Below are 6000 nucleotides of genomic sequence, written 5' to 3'. Positions count from 1 at the left end.
AAAACAAAAAATGTTAACTAAATTCTAGCTAGATGCTAATGCCCGCAAGCCTCTGAATCCAAGAAGCCTGCTGTTTCTTTGTTGCAGTGAGAGAGATGCTACCCAGCACCACAACGGGACTCTCTCTGTGGGATTCTCAGGAAGGTAAAGAAAATTGTAAAGGGAACGACATTCTCACTGTGATGCAGTGTTATTTAATTCAGTGTATGTGCCACCTGAAATCATCCCCTGTGCCCCAGGGATAGGGCCCCGCACTAGGGAAACACTGAACTGCACTCAGAGACCAGAGGGTGACTTTTCTCCCAGCAGCTCATTCTTTTATGGCTTTGAGGAGTTAAGCACCTAGTATCTTAGAGAACTTACTTGCTTCTTGATAACATTATAAACATTATTAAAGGAAGCACAGTTTGATTCCATTAGCAAAATCTACAACTTCCCTGGTTTTGGAAGTCATCTTCATGAATCATTTTCTTTTGTTTTTTAAAGAAAAGATTCCAAACAAGGAATTTATAAGGTACTAAAATTTGATATCAAGAAAAACAGTGGACCCATTACATATCATTCATGTTATTGGGCATATTTATTAAGGAGAAGAAATAGTCCAGAGGGGTAAAGACATTGATCTGCCTTGTTTGCCTGAATCACAGATATGTAGTTAAGCCTGCAACTTCTTAACTAGAACCTTTTCGCTACGCCCTCCTTTTAGGAGAATGACGCAAAAGGAAGACAGTAAGCTAATGATATCAGGGATTTATTTAAAACAAGAAACTCCAATTCACTCTAATTTTCTGCCTCTAACAAAACTGCGTAGAAATTAATGTATATTTTGAGAGATACCCCAAGGTACCACATGATCCTAAATCATCAAAATAAAATTGATTTGTGTTTGGCATTTTGTACTGACTGAGCCAGGAAAGTGAAATGGTTCAATTTAGGAAGGTTTTTTCCTAAACTAATGGTTAAAACAAGAATAGTTTTAAATAGTCAATTATCCAGGAAGTTGGAGCATTTTGGTTAATTGTGATTTTGCTACATATTGATATTTTATAGCTCAGTTTGGTTCCATTGGTTTTCCTTATCATTGAATTATTGAGTTATAATGTTTGATACTTGGATTCATTCAGCAAAGACACTTGAAAACTCACCAGCTATCTTTAAAGACTTAATTTGTTTTTTGTTTTTGTTTTGTTTTTTCACCAGCTATTTTGGATAAGCGGATGTTTACATCTTAATGTAAAAAAATGAAAACAGGTATAAATGTTTTATGTATAGAAATGCCTTCTTTCTTTATTTGGTGCCTGCATCTCTGAATGTGTATGTAACTTCCGTGTCTCTATCGTGTTGTTGTTACCAAAGAAACTGTGAATTTGGAAAGAAGTTTTTGCTGTGGGTGAAAAGAAGTCCTTAAGCTCTCGAGAAAGAATCATGTAGGCCTCTAATGTGTATGATAGTAATATCTTACATTTATACCGCACTTTTACACCTGAGAGCAAGCCTGTGTTTACCTAATCATAATGAGATTTGTGGTAGAGAGGAGGTTGTAGTTGCCCTCCTGTTATGAAGGAGAAACTAAGGCAGTCAGATGTTAATGACTCACCTAGGGTCACAGAGCTACATACACAACTTCTAGTCTCAGCCCAGGGCTCTGTTGGAAATAATGAAGATAACTAAAATTATATTCAGGGAATATGTCTGTTCTTGGTAAGATCAAGGAATTGGGGACTTCTTAATGAGCACAGGACTGCTATGGTCAAATCTAGATATATATATTAAGGTAATTCTGAAATACCGCTTTTTGATTAAGATGTGCTGTAAGAACAAAGAATGATACTTTCTTTTATACCCTAAAAGTAATTGCAATATTTGCTTGTTTTTTGTGGTGGTTTTTGGGGTCTATATTTTTATACCTGGCCTCTTTCCTAAAAAACTTTGAAGCAGCTTACCAAGAAAAGACATATCAAATAATGGTAATAAAATAGAAACAGAAAGGGGAGAAAATCGAGATCAATGAAAATGGAGGGTGTAAAATTTGACCCTTAAACTTCCCAGAAGTCAAGGCTAGAAGGGAGACAGTTTCCACTGCTCTAAGTCAGCATCCCAGCTCCTCAGGGGACACTTCTTCCTGGTGAATCCTGGTGAAAATGTTCACACTTGGAGACCCTATGAAATGCTAAAATGAACAAAATCCTCAGTTGTTTTATCCACATTTGCATATTATGTTTCTGCATTGGATCCTCAATTTGTACTAGCTTTCAAAGGCTTTCATTTCAGGGGTTTTTGTGTGTGGCCAGTAGAGGATTTTGTTCTCATAAGAATTCTTATCCTAAACTAAGAACATGTTAAAGCTTGAAAATACATTTGAGGCAAATGCCTGGGGACATGGAGACCTTTGCCCAACTCTGTGTTTTATAGCTTATGTAGAGTGAACGTGCTGTCCTTTGGTTATCTTCGTCGCAGTGGAGGGGAGTCTGGAGAAGTGCCGGGCTGCGTTTCTGTTAGGCCATGCCTGGAATCTCATCAGGGTCCTGATGCGTCAAGACTCCAGAGAGGCAGATTTACCCTGGGGGCCTTAACCTCCACGCCACAGGAGTGCTTCCTTCTGAAGTTAGCTGCCCACCAAGGCTTGGCCTTTACTCCAGAAAGTTTACTAAGTAATCCAAGGGCCCACTCTGAGCTGTTAGGTTTCCAAGAGACACAAAGTGTGTGTGTGTCTTTACCTTTACCTACTTGTTATTTTATTTTATTTTTTTATTTTATTTTATTTTATTTTATTTTATTATTTTATTTTATTTTATTTTATTTTATTTTATTATATTATTTTATTTTATTTTTTAATCTTCACCCGAAGATATTTTTCCATTGATGTTTAGAGAGCGTGGAAGGGAGAAGGGAGGTAGGGGGTCATGTGGGGGGAGGCAGAGAGAGAGAGAAACAACAATATAAGAGAGACACATCTGTTGGTTGCCTCCCGCATGTGCCCTGACCAGGCCAGGGATCAAACCTGCAACCCAGGCACGTGCCCTTGACCGGAATCAAACCCAAGACCTTACAGTGTGAGGGCTGATGCTCTAACCACTTAGCCACACTGGCTAGGGCCCTACTTGTTATTTTAACAGATTTTCACTTTAAGAGTTAGAGTTATCATGGAGCATATGGTAAAAGTACAAATACATTACTTCAAAAGTAGCCACCTCTCAGACAAAATTGAACACTTAGCCGCACCACAAATTAAGGTCACTCTTCAGGGCTGCATTCTTTGTCTATGGTCAAGCCTTTTTTGTATTTTTCTGCTTTATGGTCTCTAAGGAAATGGAATCTTGCTACCTGAAAATGCTGTGGTAAAGTCAAACCTGATTTTTGGTTTAAACTGGCTTTAGCAATAATTTTAGCTAAAAGTTAAAAGGAACCCCTCCAACTCCAAGAGCTATAAACGAGCTTGTGTATAAAGGCTGCGTCAGCTGAGAATGTCACTCGTGTAGTATTACCGATTAGGGTGGGAGGGGTCTGACACCTTCATCGGTGTTCCGGGAGCAGTGTTGGGTGCTGGCCTGTGGCAGCCTCCTGTGTGAGCATTGGAGCTTTTCAAAAAGCGGCAGCATATGTGGCTGCCACTTTCATGACATCTCTTCCTTATGTGGCTGAACTTCCCAGGTTACTTTCTTCAGCAGCTGAAACCACAGCGTCGAAGCACTGCATGTTGTTCGTATCCCCCTGCTTAACAGTGAGTGGTGTTGACATGTGTGATACGTTTCTTCTTCGCTGACGATGCCAATGTGTGACGGCCTCAGCACAATTGGGGGCTGTAGGAAACTCGGGGAGAGAGCAGGCTTAGCTCTCAAAGCGTTCCTGAAATCAATACCCAGCCTTACAAATTGCTCCTGGTGTTTCCTTGGCAACAAACATTTTCAGCCCAACCTCACCACAGCTCACATTTGCCCTTTTCTCCTGCATCCTAGAGCACAGCAAAGCAGGTGTCGGCCAGCAGAAAGCACATGCAGGCTCTGGCTGACAGAGCGGGACTCGTACATCCCATTTCCCGGGTGCTCCTGGCAGCCCCACCCTAGTCCTGCCTTGGCCGCTTGGCTCCTTGGTGTCCACGTTTTTCTCTGAGGCATCTGTCTAGGACTGACCTGAAGGTCCTTTCACTGTAAATTCCTCCAGTGCCTGGGACTAATGGTAAGGATGTTTGTCACTCATGTGGACCAGTGCTGGGTCCTCCCTCACAGTGCATCCTAATGGCAGCTGAGGCAGGAAGAGATTGCGGGGAACGCTCATGCTCACTTGGGGAAACAAAGACACACATTCAAACTTGGGGTTCAGGTTTGAATGATTCACAAGTTGGTGCTCATTTTTGTGTGTCACAGAGACTTTCAGAAAGAAAACTGTGAGTGTGTGTGTATATTACAGTGGTACCTTGGTTTTTGAAGGTCTCCGTTGATGAACATTTCCATTTACAACCGCCAGAAACCCAGAAGTAAATGCTTCGGTTTTCAAACACTCCTCGGAAGCCGAACGTGCCACACAGCTTCTGCTGAGGGCAACACCCTGAGGCCTAGCTGTCGGCTGCTGATCCCTTGATTTTCGAACGTTTCAGAACCCAAACGGTCTTCCAGAACAGATTACATTAGAAAACCGAGGGGCCACTGTACTGACAACCAATGGGCTCCCACTGGGACAGCACAGCGAGGACAGACAGCTGGTATGAAGGGGAAATGGCACTGTGTGTGCTAAGCCTGTCATCCTCACAGAAAGCGTTTATGAAGGTCTTTTCTATTTTATAGATGAAGCACCTGAGGCCTAAAGAAGTTAAGCAACTTGGCCACAGTCACAGTCTAGCCTGCGTGGTGGCACCAGGATGTCAATCCAGATTCGTCTTACTCAGAACTCATGCTCTTAACCACCATGTGGTATTAAGCTAGGCAACACGGAAATATGTTGAAACATTTAAGGAATATATGTTGAGGTACATGTAATCTACTGCAGTGTAGATGTCCTAGACTGAATAAAATAGTTTCCTAAGGTTCCTACATCTGTGACAGTGACAGAACAAATGGCTTTAAGAGGAATGATGACCTTAAGTCTGGCTAGATTTTAGAGCAAGGAGGTATACAGTTCAGTTTTTTTTTTTTTGTTTTTTTTTTAAATATCTTTATTGATTCAGAGAGAGGAAAGGAGAGGGAGAGAGAGAGAGAAACATCAATGATGAGAAAGTCATTAATTGGCTTTAGCCCGCAACCCGGGCATGTGCCCTGACCAGGAATTGAACCGCGATTGCCTGGATCCTAGGTTGATGCTCAACCGCTGAGCCACGCCTGGCCGGGCTACAGTTCAGTCTTTATAGTAAAACCAACTTATGAATTAATGATTCTTGATGTGGAATGTTAAAGCTCCACTGGGATTCATGTGTCACAAACATTTACTTTTCTAGCTAAAGTCCAGAAAGCACTGGTTCTCTGATATGGAATAATTTCATGGGAATTCTGCTTGAAGTGGTCCATATATATCTGAAAACATGAAACAAAAAACAGAAGGTAACCACTTGCAATATCGAATAGTGATTATGAGTTTGGAGCCAGACTCCCTGGCTTTCCTCCTACTGGCATTGTGACATCAGCAAGTCATGTAACCTCTCCCTCAGCTTCCTCATCTGTAAAGAGGATAACAGTACCTGGAGCAAAGAGCTGTGGGAATTAAATGAGTCAATAAATAGAAAGCGCTTAGAACAGAGCCTGGCACCGTGTGAGGACTGCCTTACCACCAGTCTTTGGTCTTTTTTGGTATTGCTATTTCTTTCAAGGTAGCAAGAGTCATTTTAATTGCAAATGCCCCCAAGTATAATAAATCACTGCACAGAGCTTTTCAGAAATTGCCAGTTTAAGTAAGGATCCTGTTGAAATGTTTAGCAGGCAGGTGCCCTGGCAAGCTCTGGTGAGCGGACTTCTGGGCAGGGCACTGGGGCACTAGAGGAGAGGAGAGGGGAATGGAGAGACTCAAGCTGGC

The sequence above is a fragment of the Miniopterus schreibersii genome, assembly GCF_964146895.1.
Source record: "Miniopterus schreibersii genome assembly, chromosome: 5".
Lineage (NCBI taxonomy): Eukaryota > Metazoa > Chordata > Mammalia > Chiroptera > Miniopteridae > Miniopterus > Miniopterus schreibersii.
The sequence above is the reverse complement of the archived record's forward strand: the minus strand, read 5'-3'. Positions refer to the sequence as shown.